The sequence below is a fragment of the Mesoplodon bidens genome (genome assembly GCF_964165515.1).
Source record: "Mesoplodon bidens genome assembly, chromosome: 1".
Classification (NCBI taxonomy): Eukaryota; Metazoa; Chordata; class Mammalia; order Artiodactyla; family Ziphiidae; genus Mesoplodon; species Mesoplodon bidens.
In genome coordinates this window covers 82,722,972-82,748,740 of record NC_138176.1, presented here as the reverse complement: position 1 = coordinate 82,748,740, position 25,769 = coordinate 82,722,972, and positions in this window count along the sequence as shown.

Sequence of the window (25,769 nt, the reverse complement as noted above, 5' to 3'; positions counted from 1 at the left end):
ACAAATTCTTCACTGTAATTGGTTTAGCAGTAATTGGTTTAGTGTAATTGGTTTAGCAGTTCTTTTTTTTTTCGGTGCGCGGGCCTCTCACTGCATCGGCAGGCAGACTCTCAACTACTGCGCCACCAGGGAAACCCAGCAGTACATTCATTAGTATTGCAGTTGATGAGGCTATCCAATGCCTTTTTGCCTTCACTTGGAAAGAAAAGCAACTCACCTGGACAGTAATGCCTCAGGGTTTTACTGAGAGTCCTTTTTTCTCACAAATCCTAAGGGCTGAACTAGATGATATAAAGTTCCCAATGGTTCTACTTTGTTGGAATATGTGGATGATCTGCTTCTTTTCTCTCCTTTTCAAGCCTCCTCATAGAAAACCAGTATCTGTGTCCTAAAGTTTTTAGCTTTAAAGGACATAATTTAACCAAAGAAAAACTGCAGTTTGTCCAAACCCAGGTTTAATATTTAGGGCATCTGATATTAGAACAAGGGATACACCTACATCTAGATAGACTTCATGGTGTCCTAAGTTTCCCCAAACCCAAAACTAAGCACCAACTGTGAGATTTTTTCAGGATAGTTTGTTATTGCTGAAACTAGATTCCGAATTTTTCTCATATGCCAAACTTCCGTATGTTTTTCTAAACAATAACAACCCCAACCCAATTTTATGGGAACAACTGGACAACATTGCTTTGAAGGCCTTAAAGGAGAGGCTGATGAACCCACCCTTCCTTGAACATCCCAATTAGCAGATTCCACTTTTCCTTTTAGTATATAAAAAAGGAAGGAATGTCCTTTGAGTACTCACTCAAAAACATAAAGACCACCATTGACCCACAGAGTATTATTGCCAGGGACTGGATCCAGTGGTTAAGACCACTGAGAAAATTGTTGCAGGATTCCCTTTAATCATTTTCTTGTACCTCATGCAGTAGAAGCCCTCCTGAATTCTCTTCTCATTTCCCAGGCAGATGCCTCACCTCCTAGGAAGCCCTTTTGTTAACTGCTCCTCATATAACTCTTTCAAATCATAATATTAGGCCCCTTGAGAGATACACATCTGCTTATAGTAAAATACAAGAAGAGAGAAATGACTTGAAGGGAAATTTTTCATCAAAAGGGGCTCTTCCCATGTGTATATAATCTTCTTAAGACAGTTGTCTGTTGATGGGCAGATGTCTCACCTCCTAGGAAGCCCTTTTATTACCTACTCCTCATATAACTCTTTCAAACCATAATAACCTTAACCCTGCCACTCTTCTCCCCTTCATCCAATGAACTCCCTCATGACTGCTTAATGCTGATGGATCACCTCCTAACTCCTTGTGAGGATCTGAAGGAAATTCCTTTGAGTAACACTGACTTCTTTTGAAGACAGGCTACCACCTCTTCTATGGCTTAAGTCTTTTTGGAGAAGATTATCCCTACCTGGGGAGCTCCTCTTTATTTTCATAATGATTGAGGAACGCATTTTACTAGCCAGGTATTTCAATAAGTTTGTGCTGTTTGGTTGTTTTTTTCACTTTCACTGTGCTTACCACCCTCAGTCCTCTGGTGGAGTCAAATGCAACAGCAGCTTTACTGAGACTCAATTGACAAAATTTGTAGAGGCCTCCAAATATCTTGGACAAAAGCATTACCGTTAGTTCTTCTACATTCAGATCCACTTCTTTTGAAACTCATAAACTCTCACCCTCTGAGATAGTCACCGGACACCCAATGTACTTGGCTCCTACTTCTTTTGCCCAACATTGATAAAAGGAGAGACACTCCAAAATCGCAAAGGCCTAATTGCTTTTATTAAAAATAACCATACATGGGCTTCCCTGATAGCGTAGTGATTGAGAGTCTGCCTGCCGATGCAGGGGACACGGGTTCATGCCCCGGTCCGGGAAGATCCCACATGCCGCGGAGCGGCTGGGCCCGTGAGCCATGGCCGCTGAGCCTGCACATCCGGAGCCTGTGCTCCACAACGGGAGAGGCCACAACAGTGAGAGGCCCGCATACCGCAAAAAACACCCAAAAAACAAAAAAAAAAACATGCTTTGGCAGAGCAATCTTTTCACAGTGCACTCTTTGGAGGTGAAAACCTTAAGCAGCTCACCTTGCAACCTGGAGATTTCATCTATTAGAAAAGACACCTGCAGAAGAATTGTCTTCAACATTGCGGGAGAGGCCCCTATCAGGTACTGCTAACCAACGCTTGTGCCACTAAACTCAAGGGAATAGACTATTAGAGTCATGAGACACACCTAAAGAAAGCACCAAACCGTGACTAGAACTGCACATCATCCGGTGACCTGAATTGAAGCAATGACAGCTGATGAGACAGCTTTCCCATGATATCCAGACCAGCTCTATTGGTAGTTTGTCACCAGACTTCGATGATGACATACTTCTTCAGGTGATCTCCTATGTCTATGAACTTGATCACATGTAAACTTTAGATAAAAAGTGCCTGAGAGTTCTCCCTCCTATCACTCCTTGTTATTTGAATGTGACCTCAACATGTTTCTAATCTGTGCACTTTCTCTCCAACATGAGACACTACACCCAGGAAAGGTCTTTCCTGGCACTGAGAGACAAAAAGCCGATGAAACCAGAAAACCTGGCGTTTGATCAGTGATGCTTTCAGACAAAGATCTTGATGAAAAGGGGAAAATTAAAAAAAAAAATGAACAGAAACTTCAATTAAATAGAATTGGGAGACCAGAATGGGGAGTGCTCATGCTCTGCCATAACAGCAGAGTCCAACAGGAAGAAGAAAAACTTCTCTCCTTTACTGGCAAGGACTCAGCCAATGAAAAGCCATGGACTCTTTGTTTATTATAAGCTTTCTAATTTCCTTCTTCCCCTCTATCAAAGTGTGTTCCTTCCCTTGTTGTATAGGGACTCACACATGGCTCACCATAGTTGTAGACCCCAAATTGCAATTCTCTGCTGACCCCTAATAACCCCATTTTTGCTAGAGAAATATCTGACAGTCTATTTATTTCAGGTCAACAAAGTTTTCCAAATCACAGGGCCCTTCTTTCATTCTGTACATGTTTGTCCCATTTTTTTTCCCAAAAGAATTAGTTTGGGTGAACATAAAATTTGCATAACATACATACAAATTCAACTTCACATTATCCAATGAAAGTGAATCTGTGAGGTGTGGTTGTACTTTTTGTTCTCTGCTATGAATTTCACAGCTAACACATTACCTGATCGTCAGTGGGATCAACATTTGTCACATGAGTGAATGGATAAATCAAGAACCATGTGTCTACCATAAAACTCCTAGAGGAGAACATAGGTAAAACACTTTGACATAAATCATAGCAATATTTTCTTAAATCAGACTCCCAAGGCAAAGGATATAAAAGCAAAAATAAACAAATGTGACATAATCAAACTTAAAAGCTTTTACACAGCAAAGACAAACCAGCAATAAAACAAAACCACAACCTACTGAATGGGAGAAATTATTAGTAGATGATGCAACTGACAAAAGAGTTAATATCCAAAATACACAGTTCGTACAACTCAATATCAAAACAACAAACAACCTAATTAAAAAATGGGCAGAAGACCTGAATAGACATTTTTCCAAAGGAGACATGCAGATGGCTAACAGACGCATGAAAATATGTTCAACACTGCTAATTATTAGAGAAACGCAAATCAAAACCACAATGAGGTACCACCTCATACTTGTCAGAATGGCTATTGTCAAAAAGTCAATAAATAATAAATGTTGGAGAGGATGTGGAGAAAAGGGAACCCTCCTACACTGTTGGTGGGAATGAAAATTGAAATTGCCACTCTGGAGACTAGTAGTCAGGTTCCTGAAAAACACTAAAAATAGAACTACCATATGATCTTGCAATTCTACACCTGGGTATATATCTGGAAAAAATGAAAACACTAATTCTAAAAGATACATGCGTCCCAATGTTTGCAGCAGCACTATTTATAATAGTCAAGACATGGAAGCAATCCAAGTGCCCATTAACAGACAACTGGCTTCAGAAGATTATATACACACACACACAAATGGAATATTACTCAGCTATTAAAAATAATGAAATATTGCCATTTGCAGCAACATGAATGTACCTAGAGAATATCATGCTTAGTGAAATAAGTCAGAGAAAGGCAAATACTATATGATAACACTTATATTATGTAATCTAAAAAAGTAATATAAATAAATGTATATACAACAGAAACAAACCCACAGACATAGAAAACAAAATTATGTTTACCAAAGAAGAGAGGGAGGGAGGAAAGGAGGGAGGGATAGGAGTATGGGATTAACAGATACAAACTACTCTACATAAAATAGATAAGCAACAAGGATTCACCGTATAGCACAGGGAATTATACCCAATATCTTATAATAACCTATAATGGAATATAATCTGCAAAAAAAAAACCTGAATCACTATGCAGTACTAACATAGATGCTGTTGCTAACACAGAATTGTAAATCAATTATATTTCAACAAAAATGAACCATGTGCCTATACTTAAAAAGCCTTTGCTGGGGGGCCCGGAGGAAGATGGCGGAAGAGTAAGACGCGGAGATCACCTTCCTCCCCACAGATACATCAGAAATTCATCTACACGTGGAACAACTCCTACAGAACACCTACTGAACGCTGACAGAAGACCTCAGACCCCCCAAAAGGCAAGAAGCTCCCCACATACCTGGGTAGGGCAAAAGAAAAAAAGAATAAACAGAGACAATAGGATAGGGACGGGACCTGCACCAGTGGGAGGGAGCCGTGAAGGGGGGAAGGTTTCTACACACTACAAGCCCCTTCGCGGGCGGAGACTGCAGGTGGCGGAGGGGGAAAGCTTCAGAGTAGAGGAGGAGAGCACAGCAACAGGGGTGCGGAGGGCAAAGCGGAGAGATTCTGGCACAGAGAACCGCTGCCCTCAGGCACACACCAGCCCGGGAGGCTTGTCTGCCCGGCCGCCAAGGCGGGCGGGGCTGGGAGCTGAGGCTCGGGTATCGGCTTTCAGTCGGAGCGCAGGGAGAGGACTGGGGCTGGCGGCAGGAAGAGAGCCTGAAGGGGTTAGTGCACCACGGCTAGCCCGGAGGGAGTCCGGGGAAAGGGTCTGGAGCTGCTGAAGAGGCAAGAGACTTTTTTCCCTTTTGTTTCCTGGTGCGCGAGGAGAGGGCATTAAGAGGGCTGCTTGGGGAAGCGCCGGAGACAGGCACGAGCCGTGGGTAAGGCACGGACCTCGGAGACGGGCGTGGGCCGCCGCCGCCGCCGCCCGCCGTCGCCCGCCGCCGCGGCCCGCCGCCGCCGCCGCCGCCGCCGCCGCCACCGCCGCCGCGGGGCCTGTGTGCGAGCGCGGGTCACTGTCCGCCCCGCCTTCCGGGGGGCCTGTGCACCCCGCCACTGCCGGGGTCCCCGAGACCCGGGGACGGCTTTCCCGGGAAAGCGCACGGAGCGCCACGGGCTGCTGCAACGTCATGCCGGCCTCTGCCGCCGCAGGCCCGCCCCACACTGCGCGCCCCTCCCTCCCCTCTGCCTGAGTGAGCCAGAGCCCCCGAATCAGCGGCTCCTTTAAACCCGTCCTGTCTGAGCGAAGAACGGACGCCCTCCGGCGACCTACGCGCAGAGGCGGGGCCAGGTCCAAGGCTGAGACCCGGGAGCTGTGAGAGCAGAGAAGAGACAGGGAAATCTCTCTGTGCAGCCTCGGAGGCAGCGGATTAAAGCTCCACGGTCCATTTGATGTGCCCTGCGTCTGTGGAGTGCATGAATGGACAGCGAATCATCCCAAATTGAGGAAGTGGACTTTGAGGACAAGATTTAAGACTTTCCCCCCTTTTCCTCTTTTTACAACGAATTATTCCAAATTAAGGAGGTGGACTTAGAGAGCAAGATTTCAGACTTCTCGCCCTTTTCCTCTTTTTACAACGAATTATCCCAAATTGAGGAGGTGGACTTGGAGAGCAAGATTTTTGATTTTTCCCCCTGCTCTCTTTTTGTGAATGTGTATGTGTAATCTTCTGTGTAAGATTCTCTCTGTATAACTTTGCTTCCACCATATGTCCCAGGGTTCTATCGGTCCGTTTTTTTTTTTTTTTTCAATAATTACTTTCTAATTTTAATAACGCTACTATATTTCATACTTTATTTTTTTTTACTTTACCTGCTCTTTCTTTTTTTCCTACTCTCCCTTCCTCCCTCCCTCCCTCCGCTCCTCCTTTCCTTCTTTCTTTTTCTTTCCTCCCTCCCACCCTTCTTCTTTCCACTTTCTTTTTCTTTCCTTCCTCCCTCCCTCCTGTCTTTCTTCCTTTCCTTCCTCCCTCCCTCCCTCCTTTCTTTCCTTCTTTCTTTCCATCCTTCCTCCCTCCCTCCTTTCTTTCTTCCTTCCTTCCTTCCTTCCTTTCTTCCCTTCTTCTTTCTTTCCCTCTCTCTTTCTTTCTTCTACTAATTCTTTCTTTCTACTTTTTCTCCCTGTTATTCTGAGCCGGGTGGATGAAAGGCTCTTGGTGCTGCAGCCAGGAGCCAGTGCTGTGCCTCTGAAGTGGGAGAGCCAACTTCAGGACACGGGTCCACAAGAGACCTCCCAGCTCCACATAATATCAAGCAGCGAAAATCTCCCAGAGATCTCCATCCCAACACCAGCACCCAGCTTCAGTCAACGACCAGCAAGCTACAGTGCGGGTCACCCTATGCCAAGCAACTAGCAAGGCAGGAACACAACCCCACCCATTAGCAGAGAGACTACCTAAAAACATAATAAGGCCATAGGCAACCCAAAACACACCACCAGACGTGGACCTGTCCACCAGAAAGACAAGATCGAGCCTCAACCACCAGAGCACAGGAATTAGTCTCCCCCACCAGGAAGCCTACACAACCTACTGAAACAACCTTAGCCACTGGGGTCAGACACCAAAAACAACGGGAACTACGAATCTGCAGCCGGCAAAAAAGGAGACCCCAAACACAGTAACATAAGCAAAATGAGAACGCAGAAAAACACACAGCAGGTGAAGGAGCAAGATAAACACCTACCAGACCTAACAAATGAAGAGGTAATAGGCAGTCTACCTGAAAAAGAATTCAGAATAATGATAGTAAAGCTGATCCAAGATTCTATTTCCAAGATCCATAATCCTGGAAATAGAATAGACAACATGCAAGAAACAGTTAACAAGGACCTAGAAGAACTAAAGATGAATCAAGCATCGATTAAAAACACAATAAATGAAATGAAAAATACTCTAGATGGGATCAATAGCAGAATAACTGAGGCAGAAGAACGGATAAGTGAGGTGGAAGATAAAATAGTGGAAATAACTGATGCAGAGCACAATAAAGAAAAAAGAATCAAAAGAACAGAGGACAGTCTCAGAGACCTCTGGGACAACATTAAACGCACCAACATTCGAATTATAGGGGTTCCAGAAGAAGAAGAGAAAAAGAAAGGGACTGAGAAAATATTTGAAGAGATTATAGTTGAAAACTTCCCCAATATGGGAAAGGAAATAGTTAATCAAGTCCAGGAGGAACAGAGAGTCCCACACAGAATAAATCCAAGGAGAAATACACCAAGACACATATTAATCAAACTGTCAAAAATTAAACACAAAGAAATCATATTAAAAGCAGCAAGGCAAAAACAACAAATAACACGCAAGGGAATCCCCATCAGGTTAACAGCTGATCTCTCAGCAGAAACCCTATAAGCCAGAAGGGAGTGGCAGGACATAATTAAAGTGATGAAGGAGAGAAACCTGCAACCTAGATTACTCTACCCAGCAAGGATCTCATTCAGATTTGATGGAGAAATTAAAACCTTTACAGACAAGCAAAAGCTGAGAGAGTTCAGCACCACCAAACCAGCTTTACAACAAATGCTAAAGGAACTTCTCTAGGCAAGAAACACAACATCAGGAATATACCTACAATAACGAACCCAAAGCAATTAAGGAAATGGGAATAGGAACATACATATCAATAATTACCTTAAATGTAAATGGACTAAATGCTCCCACCAAAAGACACAGAGTGGCTGAATGGATACAAAAACAAGACCCATATATATGCTGTCTACAAGAGACCCACTTCAGACATAGAGACACATACAGATTGAAAGTAAAGGGATGAAAAAAGATATTCCATGCAAATGGAAATCAAAAGAAAGCTGGAGTAGCAATTCTTATATCAGACAAAATAGACTTTAAAATAAAGACTATTAGAAGAGACAAGGAAGGACACTACATAACGATAAAGGGATCGATCCAAGAAGAAGATATAACAATTGTAAATATTTATGCACCCAACATAGGAGCACCTCAATACATAAGGCAAATACTAACAGCCATAAAAGGGGAAATCGACAGTAACACAATATAGTAGGGGACTTTAACACCCCACTTTCACCAATGGACAGATCATCCAAAATGAAAATAAATAAGGAAACACAAGCTTTAAATGATACATTAAACAAGATGGACTTAGTTGATATTTATAGGACATTCCATCCAAAAACAACAGAATACACATTTTTCTCAAGTGCTCATGGAACATTCTCCAGGATAGATCATATCTTGGGTCACAAATCAAGCCTCGGTAATTTTAAGAAAATTGAAATTGTATCAAGTATCTTCTCCGACCACAATGCTATGAGACTAGACATCAATTACAGGAAAAGATGTGTAAAAAATACAAACACATGGAGGCTAAACAATACACTACTCAATAATGAAGTGATCACTGAAGAAATCAAAGAGGAAATTAAAACATACCTAGAAACAAATGACAATGGAGACACGATGACCCAAAACCTATGGGACGCAGCAAAAGCAGTTCTAAGAGGGAAGTTTATAGCAATACAATCCCACCTTAAGAAACAGGAAGCATTTCGAGTAAACAACCTGACCCTGCACCTAAAGCAATTAGAGAAAGAAGAACAAAAATACCCCAAAGCTAGCAGAAGGAAAGAAATCATAAAGATCAGATCAGAAATAAATGAAAAAGAAATGAAGGAAACGATAGCAAAGATCAACCAAACTAAAAGCTGGTTCTTTGAGAAGATAAACAAAATTGACAAACCATTAGCCAGACTCATCAAGAAAAAAAGGGAGAAGACTCAAATCAATAGAATTAGAAATGAAAAAGGAGAAGTAACAACTGACACTGCAGAAATACAAAAGATTATGAGAGATTACTATAAGCAACTCTATTCCAATAAAATGGACAACCTGGAAGAAATGGACACATTCTTAGAAATGCACAACCTGCCAAGACTGACTCAGGAAGAAATAGAAAATATGAATAGACCAACCACAAGCACTGAAATTGAAACTGTGATTAAAAATCTTCCATCAAACAAAAGCCCAGGACCAGATGGCTTCACAGGTGAATTCTATCAAACATTTAGAGAAGAGCTAACACCTATCCTTCTCAAACTCTTCCAAAATATAGCAGAGGGAGGAACACTCCCAAACTCATTCTACGAGGCCGACATCACCTTGATACCAAAACCAGGCAAGGATGTCACAAAGAAAGAAAACTACAGGCCAATATCACTGATGAACATAGATGCAAAAATCCTCAACAAAATACTAGCAAACAGAATCCAACAGCACATTAAAAGGATCATACACCATGATCAAGTGGGGTTTATCCCAGGAATGCAAGGATTCTTCAATATACGCAAATCAATCAATGTAATACACCATATTAACAAGTTGAAGGAGAAAAACCATATGATCATCTCAATAGATGCAGAGAAAGCTTTCGACAAAATTCAACACCCATTTATGATAAAAACCCTGCAGAAAGTAGGTATAGAGGGATCTTTCCTCAACATAATAAAGGCCATATATGACAAACCCACAGCCAACATTGTCCTCAATGGTGAAAAACTGAAACCATTTCCACTAAGATCAGGAACAAGACAAGGCTGCCCACTCTCACCACGCTTATTCAACATAGTTTTGGAAGTTTTAGCCACAGCAATCAGAGAAGAAAAGGAAATAAAAGGAATCCAAATTGGAAAAGAAGAAGTAAAGCTATCACTGTTTGCAGATGACATGATACTATACATAGAGAATCCTAAAGATGCTACCGAAAAACTACTAGAGCTAATCAATGAATTTGGTAAAGTAGCAGGATATAAAATTAATGTAGAGAAATCTCTGGCATTCCTGTACACTAATGATGAAAAATCTGAAAATGAAATCAAGAAAACACTCCCATTTACCATCGCAACAAAAAGAATAAAGTATCTAGGAATAAACCTACCTAAGGAGACAAAAGACCTGTATGCAGAAAACTATAAGACACTGATGAAAGAAATTAAAGATGATACAAATAGATGGAGAGATATACCATGCTCCTGGATTGGAAGAATCAATATTGTGAAAATGACTCTACTACCCAAAGCAATCTACAGATTCAATGCAATCCCTATCAAACTACCAATGGCATTTTTCACAGAACTAGAACAAAAAATTTCAAAATTTGTTTGGAAAAACAAAAGGCCCCGAATAGCTAAAGCAATCTTGAGAACGAAAAACGGAGCTGGAGGAATCAGGCTCCCTGACTTCAGACTATACTACAAAGCTACAGTAATTAAGACAGTCTGGTACTGGCATAAAAACAGAAAGATAGATCAGTGGATCAGGATAGAAAGCCCAGAGATAAACCCACGCACATATGGCCAACTTATCTTTAATAAAGGAGCCAGGAATGTACAGTGGAGAAAGGACAGCCTCTTCAATAAGTGGTGCTGGGAAAACTGGACAGGGACATGTAAAAGTTTGAGATTAGATCATTCCCTAGCACCATACACAAAAATAAGCTCAAAATGGATTAAAGACTTAAATGTAAGGCCAGAAACTATCAAACTCTTAGAGGAAAACATAGGTAGAACACTCTATGACATAAATCACAGCAAGATCCTTTTGGACCCACCTCCTAGAGAAATGGAAATAAAAACAAAGATAAACAAATGGGACCTAATGAAACTTCAAAGCTTTTGCACAGCAAAGGAAACCATAAAGAAGACCAAAAGACAACCCTCAGAATGGGAGAAAATATTTGCAAATGAAGCAACTGACAAAGGATTAATCTCCAAAATTTATAAACAGCTCATGCAGCTCAATAGCAAAAAAACAGACAACCCAATCCAAAAATGGGCAGAAGACTTAAATAGGCATTTCTCCAAAGAAGATATACAGACTGCCAACAAACACATGAAAGAATGCTCAACATCATTAATCATTACAGAAATGCAAATCAAAACTACAATGAGATATCATCTCACACCAGTCAGAATGGCCATCATCAAGAAATCTAGAAACAATAAATGCTGGAGAGGGTGTGGAGAAAAGGGAACACTCTTGCACTGCTGGTGGGAATGTGAATTGGTACAGCCACTATGGAGAACGGTATGGAGGTTCCTTAAAAAACTACAAATAGAACTACCATATGACCCAGCAATCCCACTACTGGGCATATACCCTGAGAAAACCATAATTCAAAAAGAGACATCTACCAAAATGTTCATTGCAGCTCTATTCACAATAGCCCGGAGCTGGAAACAACCTAAGTGTCCATCATCGGATGAATGGATAAAGAAGATGTGGCACATATATACAATGGAATATTACTCAGCCATAAAAAGAAACGAAACTGAGCTATTTGTAATGAGGTGGATAGACCTAGAGTCTGTCATACAGAGTGAAGTTAGTCAGAAAGAGAAAGACAAATACCGTATGCTAACACATATATACGGAATTTAAAAAAAAAAATGTCATGAAGAACCTAGGGGCAAAACGGGAATAAAGACACAGACCTACTTGAGAATGGACTTGAGGATATGGGGAGGGGGAAGGGTAAGCTGTGACAAAGCGAAAGAGAGGCATGGACATATATACACTACCAAACGTAAGGTAGATAGATAGTGGGAAGCAGCCGCAGAGCACAGGGAGATCAGCTCGGTGCTTTGTGACCGCCTGGAGGGGTGGGATGGGGAGGGTGGGAGGGAGGGAGATGCATGAGGGAAGGGATGTGGGAACAGATGTATATGTATGACTGATTCACTTTGTTATAAAGCAGAAACTAATTAAAAAAAAATACTGCTAAAAAAAAAAAACGTGAAAAAAAATAGTAGCAGGATGAATAATAATTAAGTTACTTAAGGAGTAGATCATTATTCTACTCCTTAACATAATGATGTATGAAAGTGCCTACCCAAACTCTGAAGTCAGTATCAAATTCAAAATAGAACTCCATATAAGAACATAAACAGACAACAATCATATAAAGTGTGATGTGGTATATACTCTGTCATATTATCCAGTGTCTTATAAACCAGAAACTAAATACAGTTAAGCAAGTTGTGCTCAGTGAAGGAAAGCTCAGAGTACACGTAAGTCCTTAAGTATAGAACTTAAATGTGCTACCCAACTGAACTCAACGCTCAATATGTTTCATGTACTGCATAGACTTCAGAGAAGTGAGTCTGTTTTTGACTTGTCTACAGAGAGCTGAATGAACCCTAAATGTATTGCTAAACCTTTCAAAAATGAAAGTTCTCTTATTTTATCTAAATTCAGAGACACTGCATCTTCCTCATGATTCTCTACTAACTGGACCCCAAAATCAAACCCAATTTCCACAAATGGCAGTAAGTTCTAAATGCGGAAACCAATCAGAAACATCAAGAATCTCTGTCTACTTCTCTTTCTGCCTTGAAAACCCTTCTCTTCTTTCTGCTTCTGATTTTCTCCCCTTTTTCCTTCTCTTTCAAACAACACTCCCTTCTTCCTCCTGCTCCTACCTTGCCATAACAAGAAAGAGAAGTATACACTAGAGTGTCTGTTGTTTTGTTGAAGGAAAATATATATGCTCTTTTCTTAACTTTTAAAAATATGCTTATTGTTCTAACATATGAATACATCGTAACATATAAAAGCAAAACCAAATTAAGTTCTTAAAATACTATAATATCTTTTATAATACACAAAAATTCTTATAAAAACGTTAAATAATACATAATAATATTGAACAAAATGTGTTTGGTGTATATTATGTCAATTCACTTTATGTGCTTTACATGCAAAGTGAAACATGATAATATGCGCTAATGTGCTAATTCTCCACATTTTGACGAGACTATTTTGAAGTAGATAGATACAGAAGTATCAAAACATATAAATACTGTTTTTAATACCAATAAGTACATACATTTTTAAAAATCCCGATTCATACCTAATTCTCTAATCTCATATCTCATTTCCAAGATACCAAGGGTTGAGGGATGAGTAATGAAATGAGATGCAGGGACAGGGTTTGAGTGAAGAATAGGAACAGGATGAAAGTGACCAAGAGTCCCAGTTTACCTAGAACTGAGGGGGGTTCCCAGGATGCAGGACTTTAAAGTTCTACAACTGGGGAAGTTCTAGGCAAAACAGGACAGTTGATCATTCTACTTGTTTTATAAATCAGCTTAATTACAATGATATAGTCAGAAATAAGGTCAGCCTACGGGATGACTGTGAGAGATGGGGTAAAGGTCACCATAATGGGGATAAGGTAGCATATTGCATAGGAGGCAGTAGAGAGCAATGTGCATAAGATTATGGAGTCAAGTCAGAGAACTTAAACGTAAATTCAAGTTTTATCTCTTACTGTGTAACCTTGTGCGTGCTGCTGATATCTATGTGCCTCAACTTCATCTATAACACAGAGTAAATAACAGTAACGATCCAATGTGATTGTTTTGAGAATTAAATAAGATACTGAATGTAGAACTTAATCAATAAATGTATTGATCATTTATTAAAAAAAAAAAAAAGCCTTTGCTGGGATAATCATGATCATATATATGATATGCAGAAAAACCATTCTTTTGTGATTTATTGTCACTTGATGAGAAAATAAAAAACATTTTAAAGTCAAATAATAAATCAAGATGATAAAAAAGTAGTAGTAACTCAGTCTCTAATATTTTTTAAGGGAGAGAGCTAGTCAAGTCTAAGGAGACACCTCTAAAGTAATGATGGCTTGAAGATCACAACACTATTAAAATTTTTAAATCATGTTCATGAATAAGATCATTTTGCTGATTATATTGTCAACTATTTTAATTCATGGTCCAGATAAGTAGGAAATGATTCTAAGGGCTGGCACTTACAAAGTCAACAAAAATGAACTTATTTTAGTTACTTCAACATTGAGGTACATAACAGCGCTTTGTAATTACATAATCTTTATTTAAATTCTTATGTTTCTAATTAAGAATCATAAACATTGACATATTTTGGCATAGAGGTGGGAATCTATGTATAAGCAGGGTTTTAGAATAGGTCAGTCCATTTTGTACAAAAACTTGATATACTAATTGTATTCAAGTGTGGCTTTATTTGTGCTATATTTTGGAAGAGTTTGAGAAGGATAGGTGTTAGCTCTTCTCTAAGGGTTTGATAGAATTCGCCTGTGAAGCAATCTGGTCCTGGGTTTTTGTTTGTTGGAAGATTTTTAATCACAGTTTTAATTTCAGTGCTTGTGATTGTTCTGTTCATATTTTCTATTTCTTCCTAGTTCAGTCTCGGCAGGTTGTGCATTTCTAAGAATTTGTCCATTTCTTCCAGGTTGTCCATTTTATTGGCATAGAGTTGCTTGTAGTAATCTCTCATGATCCTTTGTATTTCTGCAGTGTCAGTTGTTACTTCTCCTTTTTCATTTCTAACCCTATTGATTTGAGTCTTCTCCCTTTTTTTCTTGATGAGTCTGGCTAATGGTTTATCAATTTTGTTTATCTTCTCAGAGAACCAGCTTTTAGTTACATTGATCTTTGCTATCATTTCCTTCATTTCTTTTTCATTTATTTCTGATCGGATCTTTATGATTTCTTTCCTTCTGCTAACTTTGGGGTGTTTTTGTTCTTCTGTCTCTAATTGCTTTAGGTGCAGGTTTAGGTTGTTTATTTGAGATGTTTCCTGTTTCTTAAGGTAGGATTGTATTGCTATAAACTTCCATCTTAGAAATGCTTTTGCTACATCCTATAGGTTTTGGGTCATCTTGTCTCTATTGTCATTTGTTTCTAGGTATTTCTTAATTTCCTCTTTGATTTCTTCAGTGATCACTTCGTTATTAAGTAGTGTATTGTTTAGCCTCTATGTTTTTGTATTTTTTACAGATCTTTTCCTCTAATTGATATCTAGTCTCATAGCATTGTGGTTCAAAAAGATACTTGATACGATTTCAATTTTTTTAAATGTACCAAGGCTTGATTTGTGACCCAAGATATGATCTACCCTGGAGAATGTTCCATGAGCACTTGAGAAAAATGTGCATTCTGTTGTTTTTGTGTTTTTTTTTTTTTTTTTTTTTTTCCTTCCCATTTAGGTCACCGCAAAGCACTTAGTAGAGTTCCCTGTGCTCTACAGTAGGTTCTCATTAGTTATCTACTTTATACATAGTATCAATAGTGTATATATGTCAATCCCCATCTCCCAATTCATCCCACCCCCCCTTCCCCATTGGTATCCATACATTTGTTCTCTACACGTGTCTCTATTTCTGCTTTGCAAATAAGATCATCTATACAATTTTTCCACATATGTGCATTAGTATATGATACTTTTCTGACTTACTTCACTCTGTATGACAGTCTCTAAGTCTATCCACATCTCTACAAATTCCCCAATTTCATTCCTTTTAATGGCTGAGTAATATTCCATTGTATATATGTACCACATCTTCTTTATCCATTCCTCTGTTGATGGGCATTTAGGTTGCTTCCATGTCCTGGCTATTGTAAATAGTGCTGCAGTGAACATTGGGGTGCATGTGTCTTTTTGAATTATGGTTTTCTCAGGGTATATGCCCAGTAGTGGGATTGCTGGGTCATATGGTAGTTCTATTTTTAGTTTCTTAAGGAACCTCTATATTGTTCTCCGTAGTGGTTGTATCAGTTTACATTCCCACCAACAGTACAAGAGGCTTCCCTTTTCTCCACACCCTCTCCAGCATTTATTGTTTGTAGATGTTTTTTTAAACATCTTTTTTTTGTTGTTGTTTATTTTTGGCTGCTTTGGGTCTTTGTTGCTGCGCGTGGGCTTTCTCTAGTTGTGGTGAGCAGGGGCTACCTTTCGTTGCAATGCACAGGCTTCTCATCATGGTGGCTTCTCTTGTTGCGGAGCACAGGCTCTAGGCTCGCGGGCTTCAGTTGTTGTGGCACATGGGCTTCAGTAGTTGTGGCGCACGGGCTTAGTTGCTCCGTGGCATGTGGGATCTTCCCAGACCAGGGCTCGAACCTGCGTCCCCTGCATTGGCAGGTGGATTCTTAACCACTGTACCACCAGGGAAGTCCCATTTGTAGATTTTTTGATGATGGCCATTCTGACTGGTGTGAGGTGATACCTCATTGTAGTATTGATTTGCATTTCTCTAATAATTAGTGATGTTGAGCATCTGTGTTTTTTGGCAGTCTGTATGTCTTCTTTGGAGAAATGTCTATTTAGGTCTTCCACCCATTTTTTGATTGGGTTGTTTTTTGATATTGAGCTGCATGAGCTGTTTGTATATCTTGGAGATTAATCCTTTGTCAGTTGCTTTGTTTGCAAATGTTTTCTCCCATTCTGAGGATTGTCTTTTTGTCTTGTTTATGGTTTCCTTTGCTGTGCAAAAGCTTTTAAGTTTAATTGAGTCCCATTTGTTTTTGTTTTTATTTCCATTACTCTGAGGTGGATCAAAAAAGATCTTGCTGCGATTTATGTCAAACAGTGTACTGCCTATGTTTTCCTCTAAGAGTTTTATAGTGTCTGGTCTTACATTTAGGTCTCTAATCCATTCTGAGTTTATTTTTGTGTATGGTGTTAGGGAGTGTTCTAATTTCATTCTTTTACATGTAGCTTTCCAGTTTTCCCAGCACCACTTATTGAAGAGGCTGTCTTTTCTCCGTTGTATATTCTTGCCTCCTTTGTCACAGATTAGGTGAGAGAAGTGATTTTATTCTCATTATAGTTTGAAGATAAAACCAGCAAGACTTGCCAGAGAATGGGATGTAGGACCTGAAATTGAAGGCTCAAGTATGACTTGAGAGCTCAAGTATGCTTGGCCTGAGCAATTAAGAAAATGAGGTGACCATTCACAGAGCTGGAGAATAACTGGAAGAACTGATTTGGTGTGCGAGGATGAGAAATCCGGAGGTTTTTTTGGTGGTTTTGTTTTTCAGACAAGCTGAATTTGATGTGCTTATCAGACATCGAAGCAAAGGCAGAGTCTGAAGCTCAGAGATACCGTGGAACTGAAGGTATAGATTTGGGAGTCACTGGTAACAGGTGGTACTTAAAACCTGTGGCTTTAGGATATCTGGCGGAGAAGTTGCCCAAGGTGCATAATCAAGCAAATTTAAAAATCACGGCATTAGGTCAAGTTCTCACACAGTGGACTAGGATATTTCTTCCTATTTAATTAAGTACCTAAATAATTCCAGGCTTCCAGTTAGACACTCTTTTTTTAAGTGGAGCATTTTATTTTATTATTATTATTTTGGCTGTGCTGTGCTGCTTGTGTTCCTTCCTCTGATATTGTTTGGAAGAGTTTGAGAAGGATAGGTGTTAGCTCTTCTCTAAGGGTTTGATAGAAATCGCCTGTGAAGCAATCTGGTCTTGGGCTTTTGTTTGATGGAAGATTTTTAATCACAGTTTCAATTTCAGTGCTTGTGATTGGTCTATTCATATTTTCTATTTCTTCCTGATTCAGTCTTGGCAGGTTGTGCATTTCTAAGAATTTGTCTATCTCTTCCAGGTTGTCCATTTTATGGGCATAGAGTTGCTTATAGTAATCTCTCATGATCTTTTGTATTTCTGCAGTGTCAGTTGTTACTTCTCCTTTTTCATTTCTAATTCTATAGATTTGAGTCTTCTCCCTTCTTTTCTTGATGAGTCTGGCTAATGGTTTATCAATTTTGTTTAACTTCTCAAAGAACCAGCTTTTAGTTTTATTGATCTTTGCTATTGTTTCCTTCATTTCTTTTTCATTTATTTCTGATCTGATATTTATGATTTCTTTCCTTCTGCTAACTTTTGGATGTTTTTGTTCTTCTTTCTCTAATTGCTTTAGGTGCAAGGTTAGGTTGTTTATTCGAGATGTTTCCTGTTTCTTAAGGTGGGATTGTATTGCTATAAACTTCCCTCTTAGAACTGCTTTTGCTGCATCCCATAGGTTTTGGGTCGTCGTGTCTCCATTGTCATTTGTTTCTAGGTATTTTTTAATTTCCTCTTTGATTTCTTCAGTGATCACTTCGTTATTAAGTAGTGTATTGTTTAGCCTCCATGTGTTTGTATTTTTTACAGCTCTTTTCCTGTAATTGATATCTAGTCTCATAGCATTGTGGTCAGAAAAGATACTTGATACAATTTCAATTTTCTTAAATTTACCAAGGCTTGATTTGTGACCCAAGATATGATCTATCCTGGAGAATGTTCCATGAGCACTTGAGAAAAATGTGTATTCTGTTGTTTTTGGATGGAATGTCCTATAAATATCAATTAAGTCCATCTTGTTTAATGTATCATTTAAAGCTTGTGTTTCCTTACTTATTTTCATTTTGGATGATCTGTCCATTTGTGAAAGTGGGGTGTTAAACTCCCCTACTATGATTGTGTTACTGTCGACTTCCCCTTTTACGGCTGTTAGCATTTTCCTTATGTATTGAGGTGCTCCTATGTTGGGTGCATAAATACTTATAATTGTTATATCTTCTTGAATTGATCCCTTGATCATTATGTAGTGTCCTTCTTTGTCTCTTGTAATAGTCTTTATTTTAAAGTCTATTTTGTGTGATATGAGAATTGCTACTCCAGCTTTCTTTTGGTTTCCATTTGCATGGAATATCATTTTCCATCCCCTCACTTTCAGTCTGTATGTGTCCCTAGGTCAGAAGTGGGTCTCTTGTAGACAGCATATATATGGGTCTTGTTTTTGTACCCATTCAGCTAGTCTGTGTCTTTTGGTGGGAGCATTTAATCCATTTACATTTAAGGTAATTATTGATATGTATGTTCCTATTCCCATTTTCTTAATTATTTTGGGTTTGTTATTGAAGGTCTTTTCCTTCTGTTGTGTTTCTTGCCTAGAGAAGTTCCTTTACCATTTGTTGTAAAGCTGGTTTGGTGGTGCTGAACTCTCTCAGCTTTTGCTTGTCTGTAAAGTTTTTAATATCTCCACCAAATCTGAATGAGATCCTTGCTGGGTAGAGTAATCTTGGTTGCAGGTTTTTCTCCTTCATCACTTTAAATATGTCCTGCCACTCCCTTCTGGCTTGCAGAGTTTCTGCTGAAAGATCAGCTCTTAAGCTTATGGGGATTCCCTTGTGTGTTATTTGTGTCTTTCCCTTGCTGCTTTTAATATGTTTTCTTTGTATTTAATTTTTGACAGTTTGATTAATATGTGTCTTGGCATGTTTCTCCTTGGATTTATCCTGTATGGGACTCTCTGTGTCTCCTGGACTTGATTAACTATTTCCTTTCCCATATTAGGGAAGTTTTCAACTATAATCTCTTCAAATATTTTCTCAGTCCCTTTCTTTTTCTCTTCTTCTTCTGGGACCCTTATAATTCAAATGTTGGTGCATTTAATGTTGTTCCAGAGGTTTCTGAGACTGTCCTCAGTTCTTTTCATTCTTTTTTTCTTTATTCTGCTCTGCAATAGTTATTTCCACTATTCTATCTTCCACCTCACTTATCCGTTTTTCTGCCTCAGTTATTCTGCTATTGATCCCATCTAGAGTATTTTTAATTTCATTTATTGTGTTTCTAATCATTGCTTGATTCATCTTTATTTCTTCTAGGTCCTTGTTAACTGTTTCTTGCATTTTGTCTATTCTATTTCCCGGATTTTGGATCATCTTGAATATCATTATTCTGAATTTTTTTTAAGGTAGACTGTCTATTTCCTCTTCATTTGTTAGGTCTGGTGGGTTTTTACCTTGCTCCTTCATCTGTTGTGTGTTTTTCTGTCTTCTCATTTTGTTTATGTTACTGTGTTTGGGGACACCTTTTTGCAGGCTGCAGGTTCGTAGTTCCCTTTGTTTTTGGTGTCTGTCCCCAGTGGCTGAATTTGGTTCAGTGGGTTGTGTAGGCTTCCTGGTGGAGGGGACTAGTGCCTGTGTTCTGGTGGATGAGGCTGGATCTTGTCTTTCTGGTGTGCAGGTCCACGTCTGGTGGTGTGTTTTGGGGTGTCTGTGGACTTTTTATGATTTTAGGCAGCCTCTCTCTTAATGGGTGGCGTTGTGTTCCTGTCTTGCTAGTTGTTTGGCATAGGATGTCCAGCACTGTAGCTTGCTGGTCGTTGAATGAAGCTGGGTGCTGGTGTTGAGATGGAAATCTCTGGAAGATTTTCGCCGTTTGATATTATATGGAGCTGGGAGGTCTCTTGTGGACCAGTGTCCTGAACTTGGCTCTCCCACCTCAGAGGCACAGCACTGACTCCTGGCTGTAGCACCAAGAACCTTTCATCCATACGGCTCCTCAATTTGGTATGATTCGTTGTATATTCATGTAGTCCACAGATGCAGGATACATCAAGTTGATTGTGGAGCTTTAATCCACTGCTTCTGAGGCTGCTGGGAGAGATTTCCCTTTCTCTTCTTTGTTCCCACAGCTCCCAGGTCTCAGCTTTGGATTTGGCCCCGCCTCGGCATGTAGGTCACCGGAGGGCGTCTGTTCTTTGCTCAGACAGGACAGGGTTAAAGGAGCAGCCGCTTCTGGGACTCTGGCTCACTCAGGCCGGGGTGGGGGGGCGGTAGGGGGTGGGCGGTGGGGGGGAGGGAGGGGCACGGAGTGTGGGGCGAGCCTGCAGCGGCAGAGGCCGGCATGACGTTGCACCAGCCCAAGGAGCGCCGTGCGCTCTCCAGGGGAAGCTGTCCCTGGATCCCGGGACCCCGGCAGTGACGGGCTGCACAGGCTCCCCGGAAGGGGGGTGTGGACAGTGACCTGCACTCGCACACAGGCCTCTTGGCGGCGGCAGCAGCAGCCCCAGCGTCCCACGCCCGTCTCTGGGGTCCGCGCTTTCAGCCGTGGCTCGCACTCATCTCTGGAGCTCCTTTAAGAGGCGCTCTTAATCCCCTCTCCTCGCACACCAGGAAACAGGGAAGAAAAAGTCTCTTGCCTCTTCGGCAGGTCCAGACTGTTTCCTGGACTCCCTCCTGGCTAGCTGTGGTGCACTAACCCCCTTCAGGCTGTGTTCACGCCGCCAACCCCAGTCCTCTCCCTAGGATCTAAGCTCCGAAGCCCGAGCCTCAGCTCCCAGGCCCGCCTGCCCCGGCGGGTGAGCAGACAAGCCTCTCGGCTGGTGAGTGCCGGTCAGCACCAATCGTCTGTGCGGGAATCTCTTCGCTTTGCCCTCTGCACCCCTGTGGCTGCGCTCTCCTCCGAGGCTCCGAAGCTTCCCCCTTCCGCCAGCTGCAGTCTCTGCCCGCGAAGGGGCTTCCTAGTGTGTGGAAACCTTTCCTCCTTCACAGCTCCCTCCCACTGGTGCAGGTCCCATCCCTATTCTTTTGTCTCTGTTTTTCCTTTTTTCTTTTGCCCCACCCAGGTACGTGGGGGAGTTTCTTGCCTTTTGGGAGGTCTGAGGTCTTCTGCCAGCGTTCAGTAGGTGTTCTGTAGGAGTTGTTCCATGTGTAGATGTATTTCTGATGTATTTGTGGGGAGGAAGGCGATCTCCGCGTCTTACTCTTGCGCCATCTTCCTCAACTCCCCAGATATTCACTTTTTATCTGCCTTTGTACTTGTTGATTTCCCTCTTTTCTGTTGAAGCATGAAAATTCAAGTAGGTAAACTATGTAAGAATGAGGGAAAGTTTTCATTTTCAACAGTTGCCTACTGAGTTGTTTTTTCGTCCATAATGTGACTTTATACGGGTCTCTGATCCAGCGCAATGTCTGTCAAAATGACTGATGAGGCTGATGCTTAGAAGTGTTTAAGAGTTTGGGTCCCTGGGTATTTGGACAAAAGAACAATGAAAAGTTTTGTAAAAGTTTTTGGTCAATATCCTGATGGGTCTAGAAGCATATATTGGAAAATACAAGCAGAAAACATTCATATCTGAATTGGTGATACCTTGACTATTTCACGGTGAGTTATAGTTGAATCACTTTCACATACTCAGTCCACTGATATCTAATGATCACACAGTAAAAGTTCTGGGCATCAAAGCACCCATCATGTGCTTTAACTCTACCATCATGTGCTTCATAACTGACTGTAAAGGTAGGTTTAAATTCATATAAATCTCAGTTACTCCTAGAAATACATCAGTCATATTCTTGCATAAACTTCCCTTTCTTTATTTGTGTGACTAATAATATGCAGAAAAGATGCTGCCTTTCTCTAATAACTCCATATTCAACTCTGTGTAATAAAGTTAATAAACTGTGGTATCAGATCAACCAGGGATCAATCGTTTACTGCCAATTACCAATTTAGTCTTTTTTTTTTATTAGTTTCTGCTTTATAACAAAGTGAATCAGTCATACATATACGTCTGTTCCCACATCCCTTCCCTCATGCATCTCCCTCCCTCCCACCCTCCCCATCCCACCCCTCCAGGGGGTCACAAAGCACCGAGCTTATCTTTAAATAATGCTAATATGGGAGCATAGTGTCCATGGTTGCTATGGACATTTCAAGGCATTAAATCATTATACAGATAGTAGGGGCTTAACATATTTACTTAACATATTTAATTACTTCCCCCTCTCCTTTCCTTTCTGTTGAAGAGATAGTAAGTTTGAGGAAAAATATCAGTGGTTAGTAAAAAGTAGTAGTCTGTCAATGTAGATTGCTAAAAGTACTGTAAAACAATAGCTGTCCTATGAATTACTCAATTTGTTCATCATTTACCTAGTACAAGAGCTTGAAAGCTAAGAATCAAAAAAGATGAAAAAAGGAATAAGAAACAATAGAAATGCTAATAATATTCTAAATGAGTAATTTAATAATTAAACTTTAATATTCAAATTTTTAATTTAAAAATTAAAAATAAATAAATAATTACACTCAGCCTTCACTTTTTAAATCAGGACAGATTTCCAAATTTGATTATTAAAGAAATGTCATAATTCTGCACAGTCAAATAGCATAGTTAAAGGTTACAAACGTGATTTTTGTGCTTTTTCTATGAGATTCTTAACGTGTTTAGCTGCTTTTATATTTTGGTCTGGCAATCACTAGTATATAAGTTCATGGAGGGCAGAGATTTTCATATGTTCATTAATGTATCCAAAATGTATAAAATGATTTCAATATGGAAGTAGGATTTCAGAAAATATTTTTTTAATGATGAATGACTTAAAATATTAATGAATGAGTAATCCAGATAATATTCAACAAACATCTGTATTTTGGCAGTCCATTAAAGCCCAAATGGGAGTTGACCCTCAAGAGATAGATATTATTAACGCTTTTTTACATATAATAGAACAGAGTCTCAGAGTTAAATTAACTTTCTAAAGTTATATAGCTAGTAAGAAGTACAGTCAAAATAAAATTCCTGGCCATTTGACTTCAGCTCTTAACTTTACCCCAGAAGCATTCATTGGTGCTTAAGATTTCAGATGAATATAAATCAATTTGGGGGAGGCTGCATCATTAACATTGATTCAAAATATTCACACAAAATATTTCCAATTAAATTATCTTTAGAGAAATGACAAAAGTATGGTCATATGTAACAGTTAAAAAATAGTAGCTCATCCAGATATTATTAACACAGTATTATTCAGAAAATATTACAATATATAGAACATTAAATAAAAATTGAGAATTATATTAGCAACTCTCTGTATCAAAATCTGCTTGGAATTGCTAATGCCAAAAATCCCTAAGAATTGTCTTAAGCTTTTACTTAAAAAAATAAAACTATCTTTATCCACAATAACAAAGATACATTTTACTTTATTTTCAAATCTCTGACAGGAAGAACAAAGTGAGATAATGCTATTCTGACCCAACTCCTAGAGTAACAAAAATAAAAACAAAAATAAACAAATGGGACCTAATGAAACTGAACATTTATTCTTTCTTGCCAAACTAATTTCATCTGTTGGTTTTCTGTATATCTCAATATAGTGCCCCAAACAACTTCCAACATTTGGTAACTAGGTTTATTTGGATGATCTGTGCAAACAGTCTGGTGTTTCTTTCTGCTCACTGAAAAATGTGTGCTCTTTCTGAGCTTATGAGTAAAACCATGTTCTTGTTGCCAATTTCATAAAATCAAAGCAATAATACGTTTGTTAGGCCACTTTTTTTTCCTACTCATATCACACTCAAGCCTCCCTTCTGTAGTAATTTTTAAATGTCTATTATATTTATAATGTAAGTTCCATGAAGGCGGAGAAAGGGTCTACCTTATCTACTACCCAAAATATATCACAGTGCCTTTAAGACAACAAAGGCTGAGTAAATACTTAAAAAAATTCAAAAAGGCAGTTTTGTGATATTTAATAACATCTAAAATAGTGGCAAATATTTAATACAAATATTATTTCCCTATATGGCTGCAGATATATTGAGGGAGTATTAAAATATGTCATTTTAGTATTTGGTACTTCTAATAATTGTTTTTCCTATACATCAATGAAAATAAATATTTTCTATTTTCACTGACAGTTTAAATTTTTATAAAATGGAGCTCAAGAATTTTATGATTCATGCAATGTTTTTCCTATGTTTCTGATACCCAGTGCTTGAGGCTGATTGTCTGTCCTTTAACATTTAAGATGATTGAGCTTTGGATTCTGTCGGCATTGATCAATCAGTCTGTCCCCAGCCCATCATGGAGTATGTGACCTTCTGCTAAGTTTTTATGTTGGTCAAAGGTCTCCATGGTTCTTTAAGAGGCTGTCTTTTAATAAATATCATGTAATGCTTAGGCAAAGGAAAAATGTGATCTTAAATATATAGAAGTGTTATATTCAACAAAAGGGGATGAAGGTGAATAGCTAAAAGTAAGTTATGTGATAGTAACAAGTCAGGTCAATTTTTCACTTGAGTGACTCCAACAAGTTCTAAATATTGAATTACTTGGAACATACAACTCACCTCAAAATGTTTTTTAATTTCCTTACTTAAAAAATATCCAATAGTATAGAGTAGAATAGAATAAAAACCTGGTAATTCTAAGAAAATGTGACTACAGTAGCTGAATTCTAATTCTCATATTTATTTTTAATTTGCTTAATTTTGAAAGACTCTCTGTCAATATAAAATTCATCACATATGCATAATAGGCAACAACTTGAACAAATGTTGGTGGAAACATGAAATTCCAAACCATTACAGCTCTAATATGTGTGTGTGTGTGTGTGTTTTCCACAAAGAATAATACATTGAATGGCAGGGATCTAAACCAAGCATGCAAGCATGTAACATAACTGAACTAAATTCAATGTTTATTTCTTATGGATTGTGAGTCATTCAGTTTCCTTTGTTTAACCTTAGGTGATATAACTTGCCTTAGCATCAGTAGGGATTAAAATGTTTTGTACACGCCTCTAGGAATACCTAGAAACTTAGATTTCTGAAAACAGTTCAAAATCTGAGGCACAGACAAATAAATGTACTTTATAATAGTTTTTGCATTTCTGATCTTGTATGAAATATTGTAAGTATAAGAGTCATGTTATATTATTTTATAAGTGTACTAAATTCATAGAAATTTGAAAACATATATGTGATACTATTATCACCAAGTTAGTCACTGTGGGTAGCATTTGGTTTGGAAATTAAATAT